Raw genomic sequence first — 16636 nt, 5'->3', positions numbered from 1 at the left:
CAACGAAGTTGAAGCATCGAAGGAGCCACAAAAGACTCTGTGTCGCTTTCGGCGCGGCCCAAAGAAGAAGGCATTGCAGACCTTTATGAAGTTCAAGTACCGCACGACCCACACATTAGAGTGGGCCGGCGAAGAGTCCCTTCCAGGACTCGGGATGCTATTGGCGATCTCCCTCGACGCCATACAGTTCGGTACCAGTACCTCACTTTGAAAAGGAGGGAATGTCATGTGACACATCCAAACCTATGTGTCCGTGGACAAGCTACAGCATGATCAGGGTTCAGTCAGTCCAGTCAATCTAGATTAGCAGTGATCTGGCACTTTTGTGAGTCTATTCGTAGGCCATGCATGCCCAATCACTTAGCATAGATGCATATCCTCTGGTTGCACATAGCATGATCATCAGTATTCCCTTCAGAATCCATCAGATGCAGTCAGGGGAATTTTATGTGCATTTAGCCTATTTTCTCTATTTTTGGTATTTTCACTTATTATTTTTAAGTGAGTTTCCAACAAAAGTAGGTAGGGCAATTTTGCTAAGTTAATATATAAGCAAACCCAAGTTAGCACTTTCCGGTAGAAGAGGCAGCAGGAGCTTCCCGCCCAACAGGCAACTTCTCAGCAGGAATCCCTCAGCACCCCTAGCGTTTTCTGTCTTGACAGTTTCCGCTACGGCAGCAGTACCCAGATCCATGGCGTTTCCATCTTATGCATGATCGCCATCACGCTCAACATTCCAGCGTTTGCAGATTCCCATGATCGCCATCAAGTCCCAGTCTGGCTAGCGTTTTCCATTTCAGCCCACCAGCGTTTTTGGACTTCATCAAGCTAGCGTTTTTGCCAAGGACACAGGCAGCCCAGCGTTAGTGCTTTTCAGCCCTAGCCGCGTCAGAAAGGCAGCGTTTTCAGCAGATGGAATAGTAGCAGATACATCCCCATTGGTTACAGAAGTTCCCCCATTTTCAGCCCATAAAAACGCAGCCAACAGAAACAGACCCGAAATTCAGCAGGTAGAAGACCACAGATTTCAGCCCTAAAGTCGTCGTCGTCATCGGCATAGTCCCAGATTGCATCAGTCCATTGCATCGTCATTGTACCACTTTGTGCAATCATAAGTAGACCACTCTCGCCGACGAGAGTGGGGCCTTCGGAAGAGGGTTTTACATCGTCTCTGGTGTCGTATCTCTCTTCTCTCTGTATCTCTCAGTCTCATACACTTGCACGCATAGTGTCCATTCACTTTGTTGTGATCATAGCACTTTCCACTAAGAATGGAAGGCTCTCCCTTCCATAAGTAAAAGGAACCTTGAGCACAGTTCGGAGCACTCATCTTGAGCAAAGCGCAAACAATCATTCCGCTGCACCTAACATCACAAGACATCACATGACAAATCACATTCAACATTCATTCGGTTCTTAGACCATGATTTATCTGCAATGCAGTTAGCAATCGCATCCAAATCCACTCAGGACCTCATAGATGACCGATTGACTAACCCCTATTGCAACCATGTCTATTCGAGATCATTCAGACCAAAATGCTGCAGTCATTTCGTCTATCGGTTCTTGCACTTAAAAACAAGTCAAGAACAAATCATTTTCATATTTTCCGGAATTCCATTTTATAAAGTCATATAGCATAATATGTCAGCTCTTAGTATCCCCGAAGCTTAGAGAGACATTAGTGACTCTAGTATTCGAAAATCAAGGCATCTTTTGACAAGAGTAACTCCCCTTTTGTGAAACCCACTGCACCATATCTCCGGCCAAGCTGAATTCGGGGTTCCATTTGGAGTAGTCTATGCTAAACCAAAAGCTTCAAGGTAAAGGTTCACAATTTGAGGAGTATCTGCTAGGTCCTCCTCCTCCATCCACTTCGCATCCAATGCAGGATAGTTCTTGAATTTAACCAAGAACCGCCTGCGTACTTTACCCTTAATCTTTCTGTCCTTATGTGCCAAAATTTGTTCAGGAACAAGGATCGCCTCGTTTTCCTCCACTTCGAGTTGCTCATCGGGCTCCCCATCTTCGGGCACATCACCTTTAAAAGGTTCCAAGAGACTCACATGAAATGCATTGTGAATCCTCTAAGTGTCAGGCAGTTTCAGTCGGAAGGAGACTTCATTGATCTTTTCGGACATCTGGAAAGGTCCGTAGTATCGCATACTAAGCTTTGGAAAAAGCCTCTCCTTTCCCTTCTTCTTTCTCAGGCGTGCCTTTTCAAAACGTAAGAGCACCCAATCATCCTCCTTCAATTTCAAATCGCGACGATGGTGATCCGCTGCCTTTTTCTGTCTTTCCTGAAATTTTTGCAAATCCTCGCGGACCTTGGCAAAAGCCGTGTCCAAGTCGTGCGTGTACTCATCGGCTTCAAAAATCTTATCTTTTGTGCTTAGGAAGGGTGGAACCTTTGCAGCACCTTCAATAATCTCAAATGGTGCCCCCGTTGAAGAGTGTATCGTGTTGTTGTAGGCAAATTCCACCAAAGGTAGATACTTTTCCCATTGAGTCTTCTGATTCGAGATATAAGACTTCAATAAATCTAAAACCACTGAATTGGCAATCTCAGATTGCCCGTTAGGCTGCGGGTGGAAAGATGACGAGAGCTGCAACCGCGTGCCAATGTTCTCCCAAATTGCCTTCCAAAACAAACTCGTGAATCTTGAGTCCCTGTCGGAGACAATCGTCTCGGGCATGCCATGTAATTTGAAAATCTGAGCCACAAACAGTCTCGCTAAGTGATCCGGCTTGACTATTTTCTTCATTGGAATGAAATGAGCCTGCTTGCTAAATCTGTCAATAACAGTCCAGATACCATCATGACCACTCTCTGTTCTTGGGAGATCAAAAATGAAATCCATTGCAATACTTTCCCAAGGGTGGGTGGGTATGGGCAAAGGCTGTAACAATCCCTGTGCTTTATGCCTGTCAAACTTGACCTTCTGGCATACCAAGCAATTGCGCACAAACTCGTCCACATCCTTCTTGAGTCTCGGCCAATAGAAGTATCTCTCTACCCCTTTCAAGGTGGTAGCAATGCCGCGGTGACCTGTAAAAGGCGGACAGTGGCATTCGGTCTACGCACAACATGGTTTTCCTCATCAAGTAGCCATCCCGAATGGAATATCCCGCTACTGTCTTCCCATCCCGTATCCGTGTGAAAACGTCTGCAAAATCCGTATCTATGGCATACCGGTCGACCATATCCTCGAAGCTCCTATGGTGAATCATGGAAACAGCCAGAACCAATAGCTTCTGAGATAAAGCATCTGCCACCAAATTCTTATGTCCTTGAACATGGACAATCTGGAAGTGAAATTGTGACAAGATGTTCGCTCACTGCATCTGCTTTTTCGAAAGCTGTTTCTGTGACAAGAAGTAGCTTAAACTCTGATGGTTTGTAAAGACAGTAAAATCTGCTCCGAGTAGGTAATGCCGCCACTGAGTAAGAGCATGGATAACCGCCAAAAGCTCCTTCTCATAAATCTGTGCTGTTAATTCTGGCCTTGAGAACAATCGGCTCTCGTAAGCAATGACATGGCCTTCTTGCATTAAGACCGCACCCAGACTATGACCACAAGCATCACAATATACTTCAAATGACTTTTGCAAGTCCAGCAAAGTCAAAACTGGTCCCGTAGTCAATTTCTCTTTCAATGTTTGAAAGGCAGTCACTTCTATGGGTCCCCACGAGAAAGGGACTCCTTTCTGTGTCAAGATATGCAAAGGGGAAGCAACCTCTGCAAACTTTCGAATAAACCGCCTGTAGTACGAACACAATCCCAAGAAGCTTCTAACTTCATGCAGATGATCTCTATGTTCTGCCTCATCCTTGGAGAAAACAATGATGTCGTCAAAGAAAGTGCCTACAAATAGTCTATACTCTCGAAAAATCCTGTCCATCATCCGATTAAATGTCACAGGAGCATTGGTTAAGCCAAAAGGCATCACCAAAAACTCAAATAACCCAAAAGTCGTCCGAAAGGCTGTCTTTTAGCCGTCTTCCGGCGCGATTCGGATCTGATGATATCCACTCTTCAAATTGATCTTGCTAAAGCACGAGGATCCATGTAATCTATTGAGTACACCTTCTCAAGCAAGACCCCCCCAACTGAAGGCCTAGCGTTTTTGCGTGATGCAAGCCTAGCGTTTTCACACAGAACCAGCCTTGGCGTTTTTGCATGGTAGATCAGCCCTAGCGTTAGCAGATTTCCATTGCAAGACAACATTCAGTCCTAGCGTTTTTGCATCAGCATAGCCATTCAGCATTTTGCAGATTCACCGCGACGAAACACCAAGAAGCACGAGCGTTTTCAATTTTCAGCACTTAGACATAGCAGAACAAGTCCCGAACTTCGCAGATCTCACCTTCCCGCAACAGATCCTAGATCCAGCGAAGTTTGCAGTTTCAGCCCGGAAAATGCAGATGGCAGTATCTGCGTTTTCAGCGCGTCGTCGTTGCATCGTCGTCATCGACATAGAGTCAGAATTCAGCAGATAAAGATTTGCAGATTTCAGCCAGTAGCGTTTTCAGATTTCAGCCCGTCTCGTCATCATCCTCATCGTCGTCGACATCGTCGGCAAGTCCAAAGCATTGTAGAAATTTGTGCAATCAATAGTAGACCGCTCTCGCCATAGAGAGTGGGGCCTTCGAGGAGGGTTTTGACAACATTCTGGTGTCGTATTCTTCTCTCTCTATCTCTCAGTCTCAGCACCTTCATTCACAGTGTTCATCACTTTGTTTGCGTCCATTGCAGTCTCTCACTAAAGGAACGGAAGGCTCTCCCTTCCGTAAGTAAAAGGAACCCTTGAGCACAGTTCGGAGCACTCATCTTGAGCAAAGTTCAACATTCACTTCCGTTGCACCTTACACACAACCACAAAATAACCCTCATTTCCTAATCTTCTCTTGGGAGATACTGGAGCCACCACCGAAGTTCGAACAAGAGGGGGAACTCACGAAAGAGGAGATAACATCTCTTGAATTGTGTGCCATAAGCACCTATAGCGCAATCCAAGACCATATTTGCTCACAGCATTTGGAAAGGAAAGCACCTGGTCTTGATCATTGACGACGTTCTCAATCGTCCTTACATTCTTCCGAGAAATGAACTATGCTCTACGGGGTTCTTTTTCAGCCAGGGCTTCCGAAAAAAATGGTACTCCAATGTATACTTTCAAGTCTCAAGGATTTACCTGTTGGAGTATCTCTGCATGCCAAGTAATATATTTAATAACCTCTTTCCAATCTGCCAAAGGAGACGAAGCAAAGAGTCATCCTTGGATATGCCCGTGAAATTGTCCAAAAACCTCCTCCCAAACAAAAGTTTGCCAATTTCCAAAACTATGTGTCGTCATATGCGTGCACATTGACGCTAACATCTGTATTCAAGGTTGCTTTTGCTGAATAAACTGAAGCAGCAAAGTCGATTTCTGTGTCAATACATGGATATGGATATTAAGAATATCTAATCCCCCATGTTTTCTTGGAGTACACAGCTTCTCTATAGACAATAATCTCAGCTCTTTCTTTTGCATATTAGTTTTCCAAAATTGCCCCAATATTTGAGACATGAAAGTAATGTTTTAACAGCAAAAAGAACTATACACACACACACACACACACACACACACACACACACACATTGAAGAGGTCTTTAGCTATGAAGACAATGAATTTTCTTGTGAGTTGCTGGAAATGATCTCTCTCTCTCTCTCTCTCTCTCTCTCTCTCTAAAACAGACTTGGACACTCCAAGTCAAGAATCAATCGCGACAACACCAAATAACCACTAAAAAACAATTCACAGATCACAATAGATTTGCATTGGCCCGGCGGAGTTCCGTGCCTAGAGATATTGGCCCCAAAGACTGGCGCCCCTTTCGGTATTTCTTTATGTATTAAATCAATCATCAAAGTACAAGAGAGCGGTTAGGGTTTCACTCTCAGACTCTGCGTCCAGATGCCCTGAGAAGTGAGCCCTAAACCACTAAATTAAAGGTTACAAGGGATGCCCAAAAGCAGAGCCCCAAAAGCTTGAAATCAAAAGCAGTTTCTCTCTCTCTCTCTCTCTCTCTCTCTCTCTCTCTCTCTCTCTCTCCATGAGAGTAAAATAAAGCAATTCAACTCTCTTTCTCTCTCTCCAAATCTTTGCGTAGCCAAAAAGCAGCCAGGATGCGTTGCTCCATGCTTTTTTCAGCCTCCGCAATTTCCGGGATCTTCCGTACACTGCTGCCACGTGGCACTGGCACCAGAAATTAGGGTTTTCAGCCACTTAGGGTTTCAGCCAGCAGTTAGGATTAGGGTTTCCAAAGATTAGGGTTTCTATAAAATTAGGGTTTATGGCAGAAATTAGGGTTTGTAGGATTTTTTGGGTTTCTGGAAGAAATTAGGTTTTCTGTTGTCGGTAGCCATGTCATCACTTTGTGACATACCCCCCTCTTGAAAGCATTGTAATCGACCGCGATTACGCATGCAAAACCGACAAAAGCCATAAACCGTTTTAGCAAACACTGACTGTTAGTACCTACGTACTAGGAACACACATCTAGTACATGTACCAAATCGACAGTCACATCACACGACATCACAGGACATCACTAGACATCACAAGACATCACGTGACATTCAACATTCATTCGGATCTTAGACCATGATTTATCGGCAATGTAGCTAGCAATCACATCTAGGTCCAATCGGGACCTCATCGATGTCCGATTGACTAACCTCTATTACAACCATGTCTATTCGAGATCAATCAGACCAAAATGTTGCAGTCATTTCGTTTATCAGTTCCTGCACTCAAAAGATGTCAAGAACAAATCAATATCTTTATCAAGAATTCCATTTCATAAAGTCATCCAGCAGAATACTGTCACCTCTCAGTATCCCTGAAGCTCAAACAGACATCAGTGACTTTAGTATCAAAATCAAGGCATCTGCTGACAAAGGAGCGGAGCGACTCTCCTCTTGTGCATCCCACTGCACTAGATCTCCGGCCAAGCTGAAATCTGGGTTCCGTTTGGAATAGACTATCAAAACCAAAAGCATGGAGGTAAAGTTTCACAATCTGAGGAGTATTTGCTAGGTCCTCCTCCTCCATCCACTTCGCATCCAATGTAGGATAGTTCTTGAACTTAACCAAGAACCGCCGTCAGACTTTACCTTTAGTCTTTGTATCTTTATGTGCCAAAATCTGTTCAGGAACAAGGATCTCCTCGTTTTCTTCCACGTCGGGTTGCTCATCAAGCTCTCTATCATCAGGCACATCACCATTAAAAGGTTTCAAGAGACTCACATGGAATGCATTGTGAATCCTCCAAGTATCTGGTAGTTTCAATCGGAAGGAGACATCATTTATCTTTTCAGTAATTTGGAAAGGTCCGTAGTATCGCATACTAAGCTTTGGAAAAAGCCTCTCCTTCCCTTTTCCTTTCTTAGGCGTGCCTTCTCAAAACGTAAGAGCACCCAATCATCCTCCTTCAATTTCAAGTCGCGACGATGGCGATCCGCTGCCTTTTTCTGTCGTTCTTGAGACTCCTGCAAAGTCTCGCGAACCTTGGCAAAAGCCGTATCCAAATCTCGTGAATATGCATCCGCTTCTAATATCTAATCTTTCGTGCTCCGGAAGGATGGAACCTTCGCAGCACTTTCCACAATCTCAAATGGCGTCTTCCCCATCGAAGAGTGTATCGTGTTATTGTAGGCAAATTCCACCAAAGGTAAGTTCTTTTCCCATTGAGTCTTCTGATCCGAGATACAAGACTTCAATAAATCTAAAACCACTGAATTTCCAATCTCTGATTGCCTGTCAATCTGCAAGTGGAACGATGACGAGAACTGCAACCGCGTGCCAATGTTCTCCCAAATTGCCTTCCAAAACAAACTCATAAATCTGGGGTCTCTGTCGGAGACAATCGTCTCAGACGTGCCATGTAATCGGAAAATCATTGTGATCATTCTGTGTTCTCGGGAGATCAAAAATGAAATCCATTGCAATACTTTCCCAGGGGCGGGTGGGTATGGATAAAGGCTGTAACTCTTTCACATCCTTTTTGAGTCTCGGCCAAAAGAAGTATCTCTCTACCCCTTCATGGTGGTAGCAATGCCGCGGTGACCCGTAAAGGGTGGACAGTGGCATTCAATCATAACCTTTTCCCTCAACGGCTGTGTAACGCACAACATAGTCTTTCTCATCAAGTAGCCTTCCTGAATGGAGTATCCTGCTACTGTCTCCCCATACCGTATTCGTGTGAAAATATTTGCAAAATCTGTATCTGTGGCATACCGATCGACCATATCCTCGAAGCTTCTATGATGTATCGCGGAAATAGCAAGAACCAACGGCTTCCGAGACAAAGCATCTGCCACCACATTCTTCTGTCCCTCCACATGGACAATCTGGAAGTGAAACTGTGACAAGATGTTCGCTCACCGTATCTGCTTTTCCGAAAACTGCTTTTTGTGACAAGAAGTAGCGCAAACTTTGATGGTCTGTAAAGACAGTAAAATCCGCTCCGAGTAGGTAATGCCACCACTGAGTAAGAGCATGGATAACCGCCAAAGGCTCTTTCTCATATATCTGTGCTGTCATCTCCGGCCTAGAGAACAATCGGCTCTCGTAAGCAATGACATGGCCTTCTTGCATCAAGAGCGCACCCAGACTACGACCACAAGCATCACAATATACCTCAAATGACTTCTGCAAGTTCGGCAAAGTCAAATCTGGTCCTGAAGTCCATTTCCTGTTCAATGTTTGAAAGGCAGTCACCTCTGTGGATCCCCACAAGAAAGGGACTCCTTTCTGTATCAAGATATGCAAAGAGGAAGCAACCTCTGTAAACTTTTGTATGAACCGTCTATAGTACTAACACAGTTTCAAGAAGCTTTCAACTTCATGGACATTCTTCAAATTGGGCCAATCACAGATAGTGTTGCACTCCTGTTGCTGAGACAAAGTGTCCCAAAGAAAAAAAAAAAAATAGTATCTCTGAAGCATATGATCTCCGTGCTCTGCTTCATTCTTGGAGAAAACAATGATATCATCAAAGAAAGTGCCAACAAATAGCCTGTACTCTCGAAAAAAATCCTGTCCATCATCTGGTTAAATGTCGCAGGAGCATTGGTTAAGCCAAAAGGCATCACCAAAAACTCAAATAATCCAAAAGGTAGTCCCGAAGGCTGTCTTGTAGACGTCTCCTGTTGCGATTCAGATATGATGATATCCACTCTTTAGATCAATCTTGCTAAATGTCACGTGACACATCCAACCCTATGTGTTCGTGGACAAGCTACAGCATGATCAGGGTTCAGTTAGTCCAGTCAGTCTAGATTAGAAGTGATCTGGCAGTTTTTGTGAGTCTATTTGTAGACCGTGCATGCCCAGTCACTTAGTGTAGATGTATATCCTCTGGTTGCACACAGCATGATCATCAATATCCCGTCAGAATCCATCAGATTCAGTCAGGGGAATTTTCCAGTGCATTTAGCCTATTTTCCCTATTTTTGGTATTTTCACTTATTATTTTTAAGTGACTTTCCAACAAAAGTAGGTAGGGCAATTTTGCTAAGTTAATATATAAGCAAACCCAAGTTAGCACTTTCTGGCAGAAGAGGCAGTAGGAGCTCATGCTCAACAGGCACCTTCTCAGCAGAACCCCAGCAGTACCCCTCAGCGTTTTTGATCCTCTTCATCGCCAAGACCTCACTCAGCCTAGCGTTTTCAGTTTCCCCCATCAACCATAGCCCGGCAGTTGGAGATTTGCTTCATCGCCAATCTCCCCATGACCTTGGCGTTTTCAGCCCTGCAACATCGCCAACAATCCCAGATGGTTCAGTGTTTTCGCTAACGCTAGCAGTCAGCCCAACGTTTTTGGTTTTCAGCCCTTATTGCAGCAGATGAGCAGCGTTTTCAGCAGTTAAGATTTGCAGCAGATTCAGCCCTAGTTGGTTGTAGAAGATAGCCATTTTCAGCCCTCGAAAATGCAGCCAAAACAGTCATTTTCAGCCACCGAAACAGCCCCGAAATTCAGTAGTTAGAAGACCACAGATTTCAGCCCTAAAGTCGTCGTCGTCATCACCGTCGTCGTCATCGGCATAGTCCCAAGTTGCATCAGTCCATTGCATCCGCATTGTACCACTTTGTGCAACCGTTGCACCTAACATTGGTATCAGAGCTTTGACAGTGTTCTATATCACTCAAGGAAAGAACCACAAGAACCACATAATTTTTTTTGCTTGTTGAGGTCGCACGAACCCAAGTTCGCTTGGGCGTGTCGATTCCTAATCGTGTTTTTTGAAGAGTGACAGGAATCCCAAGAAAGAAGGGCTTGTCCAGCCTCCCCTTGTGTCTCTTTTCACTCATTGAGAGCGGACCGTGCACTTAGCGGCTGGCCAATCGACGTGAGGTGGGAAAAAGCAACCTTGGTGTGAGCGCAAGGCCGCCAAGGGATGCGCTCGCGGAAAAGAGTAGAACTCGGGTGAAGAGAAGATCCTTCTCAAACACGGTTTGCAAGCGAAAGAAAACCTCAAGAACCTCAAGACCCTCAAGAACCCAAGAACTCAAGACCCCCAAGAACCCAAGTTTCTCCTGAACTTAAGAACCCAAGACCACAAGAACCCACAAGAACCCACGACTTCAGAATGGTCATTACTCGAAGCGGAATGGATATTTCGCTTGGAGGTGGTGAGCATGAGAGAGGCGAAGAAGAATTTTCCCCACCAGGAGGTTTTTCCGATCCTCCCCCTTTCCCATCTACATCAAGGATTGCACTAACTCCAATGGAGGAGTTGAAGCAGTTGTCTATGGAAAGGAAGTTAGAACGCGAAGAAAGAGAAGCAGAAAGAAAGGCCTACGAAGAACAAAGGGCAGCCATAGATCGTAACTACAAAGAAGGAATGGCAGCCATAGAGCGTAAGTATGACTTGGAAGCCAAAGCAATACAAGAACAGAGCAACCGACAAAACAAAGAGTTCTGGCGACTCTATTCTCAAGTTCAGGCACAGATGCACGAGATTTGGGGAAAGGAGACTCTCTCAGTCTCTTCTTCTCCCAAGCATGACACACAGGATTTGCATGATTGTGTGAAGCATGATGATGAATTGAATGACAATGATTTGTATGATGATTTGAATGACAAGCATGATGATTTGGATGGCCAAGATAAGCATGATGATTTGAATGATATTGCTAAGCATGATAATTTGGATGCCAATGACAAGCATGATAATTTGCATGATCAAGATGTGATTTCTCACAAGCATGATGAATTGCATGTAGATGATGTGATTGTTCACAAGGATGATGTGTTAGTGGATGCTTTTTCTGGCGAAGCTAACCTCGTTGTAGATTCGATCAATCACGAAGAACCGATCTTGGCTTTCGAGTCGAGGTCCAAAGAACCCCCACAGAACGATTCGATCATTCAAGAAGAACCGATCTTGGCTCTCGAGCCTTGGTCCAAAGAACCTTCACATGAAGTATTATGTGTTCGCATGATTGATACGCATGCATTGTTCGAGTGTTTCATTCGTGATCGTTTCCTGTATTTTAGTCAGCATCGTTATGTGATCCCTTTTCCTAGGCATGACATATTGTATGTTAAACACGTTTCTCTCATGGAGGAGCACGAATGTATGTGGATTTTTCGTGAAAAGCTGAAAAGTATGTATGTTAGGAAGTCACATTCCATGTCTCTTCTTTGGCATGCCACAGTTTCCGAACGAGCACATGAAAGTGTGAGCACCACGCATGGGCATTTCCGTTGTGAATTGCCACAGTCGATTGCTTTAGATCAGAAGAGAAAGATTCGATCTCATTGTTTGCGTATATGTGGTGAACGGTTTAGCATTCCGTCTATTTGTTCATCTACATTGCATACACAGTCTTTAGCGAAGACAAGATTTTTTCCACTCACTTTACATGGAATAGGTATCTTCATTGTTTTGTGTTGGATATGGGTTCAGGAATTTTCAGCCATGGAGATTCTTGAAGAAGAAAGAAGCATGACTCTTGACGAATATGAAGCAAGGAAGAAGCCACAAAAGACTCTGTGTCGCTTTCGGCGCGGCCCAAAGAAGCAAGCGTTGCAGACCTTTATGAAGTTCAAGTATCACACGACCCACACATCAGAGTGGGCCAAGGAAGAGTCCCTTCCAGGATTCCAGATGCTATTGGCGATCTCCCTCGACGCCATACAGTTCGGTACCAGTACCTCACTTTGAAAAGGAGGGGATGTCACGTGACACATCTAACCCTATGTGTCCGTGGACAAACTACAACATGATCAAGGTTCAGTTAGTCTAGTCAGTCTAGATTAGAAGTGATCTGGCACTTTTTGTGAGTCTATTCGTAGATCGTGCATGCCCAGTCACTTAGTGTAGATGCATATCCTCTGGTTGCACACAACATGATCATCAGTATTCCCGTCAGAATCCATCAGATTCAGTCAGGGGAATCTTCCTATGCATTTAGCCTATTTTCCCTATTTTTGGTATTTTCACTTATTATTTTTAAGTGACTTTCCAACAAAAGTAGGTAGGGCAATTTTGCTAAGTTAATATATAAGCAAACCCAAGTTAGCACTTTCTGGCAGAAGAGGCAGTAGGAGCTCATGCTCAACAGGCACCTTCTCAGCAGAACCCCAGCAGTACCCCTCAGCGTTTTTAATCCTCTTCATCGCCAAGACCTCACTCAGCCTAGCGTTTTCAGTTTCCCCCATCAACCATAGCCCGGCAGTTGGAGATTTGCTTCATCGCCAATCTCCCCATGACCTTGGCGTTTTCAGCCCTGCAACATCGCCAACAATCCCAGATGGTTCAGTGTTTTCGCTAACGCTAGCAGTCAGCCCAACGTTTTTGGTTTTCAGCCCTTATTGCAGCAGATGAGCAGCGTTTTCAGCAGTTAAGATTTGCAGCAGATTCAGCCCTAGTTGGTTGCAGAAGATAGCCATTTTCAGCCCTCGAAAACGCAGCCAAAACAGTCATTTTCAGCCACCGAAACAGCCCCGAAATTCAGTAGTTAGAAGACCACAGATTTCAGCCCTAAAGTCGTCGTCGTCATCACCGTCGTCGTCATCGGCATAGTCCCAAGTTGCATCAGTCCATTGCATCCGCATTGTACCACTTTGTGCAATCATAAGTAGACCACTCTTGCCGACGAGAGTGTGGCCTTCGGAGGAGGGTTTTACAACGTCTTTGTTGTCGTATCTCTCTTCTCTGTCTATCTCTCAGTCTCATACACTTGCACGCACAGTGTCCATTCACTTTGTTTGTGATCATAGCATTCTCTCATTAAGAACGGAAGGCTCTACCTTCCATAAGAACAAAAGGAACCTTGAGCACAGTTCGGAGCACTCTTCTTGAGCAAAGCGCAAAGAATCATTCTGCTGCACCTAACACTAAAGCACGAGGATCCCTGTAACCGGTCGAGTATATGATCGATCCTAGGAATCGGAAATCTGTTCTTGATGGTGATTTTGTTGAGAGCGCTATAATCGATGCACATTTGCCAAGATCCGTCTTTCTTCAAATCCAACAACAGTGGAGAGCAATACGGTGATGTACTATGCTGGACAAGACCCTTTTCCAAGAGGTCTTTCACTGGGTTCATAATCTTTTCATTCTGTACTCGGCTCACACAGTAAGGTGGCCGGTTCGGTGGCCGGTTCGGTGGCATGCTTCTAGGTATCAGGTCAATGGTCTGATCTTCAGGCCCTCTGAAAAGCAATCGGCATGAGTGTGGAGAAAAATCTTGGCGTTCTTTTGATTAGGTCAAAACATATACAACCTTTATCCATCGTTCAGTTCTCTCCCAAAAGAATGAGTAAAGAAACTGAAGTTCATCAAGTACAATCTCTGAGCCCTTCATTTATCAAAGTCGCTTTCTCGGCCCGGTAGTCAACCACGGCGTAGTTCTTGTGGTACCAAGGGATCCTGAGTAGAACGTCACTCGCGTGCCTTGAACACCCCTGTCATTGCAAACAAAGTTTTCCAATGCTCGGTGTAATGGCAATATCCCATCCGGGTGCCAGTCGAACTACCTCCGCCTGTGGCGTCAGTCTGTCAGGCGTAATTCCAAATCGAGCTGCCAATTCCAAGTGAAAAGAAGTTGGCCTTGGCTCCTTCAAAAGAGCTTCTTGATCCTTCACTTTGTCCCAAAAGCGGCAAAGTTTGTACTTTCATTCATTAGATTCAGTGCAGGTCCCACGCCATGTGGTACCAGTTCTGCTTTTCAATCTGCCTTTTCTGCCACGTTCCTCAACTGCTCTCGAACTCTCAGGCCTATCGTCGTCTCTATCATTCTGTTCTTACTATGCCTTTTTAGGGCACTTCGCGGAGATATGTCCATGTTCCCCGCATCCAAAGCACTTCCCCTCTTTGATGAAGCGAGCTCTCTCCTCAGGAATAAGCTTGGGTCGTGCACCCTTTTTCTCTGGGTTGCTCTTTTTCTTTCTACTTTCATTCCCAGAAGTCTGTTCGGCTCGTTGTGTCATGGCCTCATCTGTGGGGTAGGTCAGAATGCCAGAGTGAATGGCAAAGCTCCGCTTCGCAGGACTCATCAACTCCTGAATAGAAGCTGACTTCAGTTCCAAGCAGTGATCTCGGATCTCTGTAGGTAGACCCAAGGTAAACCGCTCAATCTGTTCTCTGAACGAGATCTTCTTGAATGAAGAGGCGGGAGAAAAAGCTCCAGAATCTTTCACAATAAGCATTGATTGTATCTTTGTTGGTCATCCGAAGATGGTTCCAAGCAGCTCGTACATCTCGTTCATATTCTTGCGTCAACCAAGAAGAAATAAAAAGCTTCTTAAATTTCAGCCATTTAACTGGCATAGTCTTGTTTAAAAGAAGCGTGGACCACCAAGTACGAGCATTCCCCTTAAGTTAAGAGGCAGCTCTCCGAGTCTTGGAGTGCTCTGAATAGCGTCCTCCCGCGAAAGCGATGTCAAACTGCTGTATAAAAGACAAAGCCTTAGAAGCATTTGGGTATCCCGAAAAAGTATCAAACTTGATCAAGTGGCCACCTTCCTTAAACTCTCGGGCTTTCTTGCTTTTATCTTCGAGAAAGTCATACTGGTTGGCTTTGTAAAAATTCTTCTTTTCGCATAAAAGTTTCCATCATTAGAATCTGAGCTGTCTGTAGACGAGTCCACAGTAGAACTGTCAGTCTCTGGGCTAGATTTAGCCTTCTTTGCCTTTTTCTTGCCTTTCCAAAGCTTTGTTTCTTGCTTCGCTTTTTACCTTTTCTGTCTTCTTCGCTTGAATTTGAAGAGCTAGAAGAACTATCAGAAGAAGAAGAAGAAGAAGAAGAACTGGGTACTCCTTCAAATCGAACACGCTTCTTCAGTTTCTTTGCCTTGTCAAAAGTCGACTGACGACCCAAATATCCCGGGAAGTCAGTGCTTTTCTTTTGCTTTTTGCCGTGCTTTTTGGCTTTCTTTTGCGCGTCAAAAAGCTGAGCAATCCGTGCATCAACCACCTCTTGTAATTCCTTCTCTGAATACTGTTTGTGATTAGAAGGTTTCTTGAGAGCGGGTTTCAGGGGTGGTGTAGTGGTTTTCTGCCACTGCACATGCACTTCCTGAAAAGACGTCTTGCTCATATATTTTGCCAATTTCGGATCCTTCGCAAAACTGAGCATCATCTTTGTTGCATCGCCGATCAATTGGACGCTTCATCTCTCTTTGCTCCGCCTGAGTAGGCCGAGGCGGGCCATACTCTCTGTCTGAATCTTCGTTGTGATCCTTGCCCGCATCTCCAGATGCAGAGGGAGTCGACTGATCCTTGCGTGAAGCCATAGGTGCCGCTGAATAAAAATTGGGGATCGGATTTCCCGTAGAAGAGAAATCGGCCGTGCTCTGATACCACTGTAACAGACTTGGACACTCCAAGTAAAGAATCAATCGCAACAGCACCAAACAACCACTTCAAAACAATTCACAGATCACAATAAATTTGCACTGGCCCGGCGGAGTTCCCTGCCTAGAGATATTGGCCCCAAAGACTGGCGCCCCTTTCGGTATTTCTTTATGTATTAAATCAATCATCAAAGTACAAGAGAGCGGTTAGGGTTTCACTCTTAGACTCTGCGTCCAGATGCCCTGAGAAGTGAGCCCTAAACCACTAAATTAAAGGTTACAAGGGATGCCCCAAAGCAGAGCCCCAAAAGCTTGAAATCAAAAGCAGTTTCTCTCTCTCTCTCTCTCTCTCTCTCTCTCTCTCTCTCTTCATGAGAGTAAAATAAAGCAATTCAACTCTCTTTCTCTCTCTCCAAATCTTTGCGTAGCCAAAAAGCAGCCAGGATGCGTCGCTCCATGTTTTTTCAGCCTCCGCAATTTCCGGGATCTTCCGTACACTGTTGCCACGTGGCACTGGTCCCAGAAATAAGGGTTTTCAGCCACTTAGGGTTCAGCCAGCAGTTAGGGTTAGGGTTTCCAGAAATTAGGTTTCTGTAAAATTAGGGTTTTTGGCAGAAATTAGTGTTTGCAGGATTTTTAGGGTTTCTGGCAGAAATTGGGGTTTCTGCTGTCGGTAGCCACGTCATCAGTTTGTGACACACTCTCTCTCTCTCTCTCTCTCTCTCTCTCTCTCAGGATGGATTCTAGTAGTAGTATCTTTGTTCTAGTCCTTTTGTACC

The 16636-nt window shown here is 44.7% G+C and overlaps 1 protein-coding gene across 2 annotated transcripts in view; it reads left to right on the top strand.

Annotated features, from left to right (window-relative positions):
* REV7 (DNA-binding HORMA family protein) overlaps positions 1-16636 on the top strand; it is a 50442-nt gene that overhangs the window by 13071 nt on the left and 20735 nt on the right. The window lies entirely within an intron of this gene.

The sequence above is a fragment of the Adiantum capillus-veneris genome, chromosome 29 (assembly GCF_014529385.1).
Source record: "Adiantum capillus-veneris isolate H3 chromosome 29, ASM1452938v2, whole genome shotgun sequence".
Classification (NCBI taxonomy): Eukaryota; Viridiplantae; Streptophyta; class Polypodiopsida; order Polypodiales; family Pteridaceae; genus Adiantum; species Adiantum capillus-veneris.
Note: the sequence above shows the minus strand (reverse complement) of the source record. Positions and strands in the feature narration are given on the sequence as shown.